Source organism: Cynoglossus semilaevis, chromosome 1, assembly GCF_000523025.1.
Source record: "Cynoglossus semilaevis isolate Cse_v1.0 chromosome 1, Cse_v1.0, whole genome shotgun sequence".
Taxonomy (NCBI): Eukaryota; Metazoa; Chordata; class Actinopteri; order Pleuronectiformes; family Cynoglossidae; genus Cynoglossus; species Cynoglossus semilaevis.
This window is the reverse complement of record NC_024307.1, coordinates 31157528-31159439: the sequence shown is the minus strand read 5'-3', so window position 1 is coordinate 31159439 and position 1912 is coordinate 31157528.

Below are 1912 nucleotides of genomic sequence, written 5' to 3'. Positions count from 1 at the left end.
TCTTTTCGTTCTTTTCCTCCACAATCAAACTATTTACTTCCTGTTTTATTTTATGTATGAATCTATCAGCAGATTGTTTTTTCCTGATAAAGTCTTACCATTTCTTGTTTGGTAAATTAAGTTTGCTTGGATTATTTCCACTCTGTTTTTAAATGTGCATCCTTTTTCTCCTAAACCTTCCCTTCAGATGTTCAGCTTGAACCTTTCTGCCACACAAATGTCCAGCAGCAGATTTACTTTAACAGTAAAACATAACAACACAACCGAGTCCTATTCCGCTGCTGATTCTTTTTCCGTGGCTGCTGGATTATTTTAAACAAATGGAAAATCTGATGACAGTATCTTAAGTTCATTATAGATCATAGACAGAAAATAGGAAATCCTGGATTTGTGCGGGCTGTTGCAAATCTTACAGCAGAGAGCGGGACGCCAGAGGTATTCAGTGCTGAAAAGATTTAGGCAAACCTATGAATATTCAGTCAGCGGTGCGTTGGTTTTAGACATAATAATCTGGATTTGTGTGTAATTAGATACTTCCCTGCAGAAAGATGGGGGAAAATTATAGCTCTGGTTTATCAGACAAGCTGACTGGTCATTGGCAGCAGTGCAAGGACTGTTGTGCCCGCTGTGGAGGCTACTTGACTGGTGGTTTGTGGCACGATGCCCGCAGACAGCATGCAGTGGATAAGACGTGCATGATGGAACGTGATGACTGCAGCTGAAACAGATCTGCTCTGACACACAGACAGGTTACTGTACCCTCCGCAAGTCTGACATTCCCGGGACACTGCGGCCCAGCCATACATACACACTCACACACAGACACGCACACATCCACGCAGTGTGCCAAATTCCACAGGGCTGTAAAGGCAATCAGGGACCAAGTGGTGGTAAACTACACGCTGAGGGAGTGGAAGCTACAACAAGGTGTCACAACAACAGTCACAGCAGTTTGTTTGTGTCCTAGCTTCATCCAGCGGATGGCTTTATTTTCACTTTCTCGCACAAATTTCCTAATTATAAACTGAGCGGGGTTGTTTCTAGACTGTTGCTGTGAGGTCTCAGTGGAATCTTGGGGAATAACCTGATCCTCAGTGTTGTCAGGTTGGTCTGTGATATTTTTGAGAAGCTGGCTGTTTTTGTCTGTTTCCTGGTCTCTGCAGTTATTTAAGGTAACTGTTCACACCTGGTGGAAGCTTCATATTTAATTGGCATCATTAACGGCTATTGAATTTTCTTGTCTAGCTCTTGCCAAGATAAGTGCGTTTCAACATCATGGCAAACTATGAAAATGTTAATTTTGGGTTGTTGTTGCTTTGGGAGCAGAAAGTGTTGCAGCAGCTGACTCCCACATCCAAAAAACAAGCGTGCTTGTGTTCCCGGCAGGACATTTTCTTTAGCTCGTATCTGACAAATTCCTGCTCTCTCTCTCTCTCTCTCTCTCTCTCTCTCTCTCTGAACATGTGACAAACAGAGCTTTGACTCTTGGCCCAAATATTGCCGATCAAACGCCCAGGTTTGGTGTCAGCTTAAGCGGGACAACCAGGTTACTCATAAGGAGTGCACTGGCCTGTTTCATGTATGTTTGGCTAGCAAACCAAACGCATACATTTGTACTTGCATACATGTGAGTGTGGAAAGATGTTTGCCTGCAGCAAAGGCCCGGATGTGTTAAGGAGTGTCATGAGTGTCGCACTTTAAACCCATTGTTAAAGTCAGGCTGAAGATCTCAGCTGAAAGACTGTCATTAGCTGCTGGCTCAACCTTTTATTTGTCCTCCAGCACAGAAAAGTCCCTGTAAGATCAGTGGAGCAAACTGATAGATGTCATTAAAGCTCACACAGAGTCAGCTGAAATATACGTCAGCCTGGGGCTGTGATTTCACAACTGCTGATGGGAGCGAGGAGCGCGG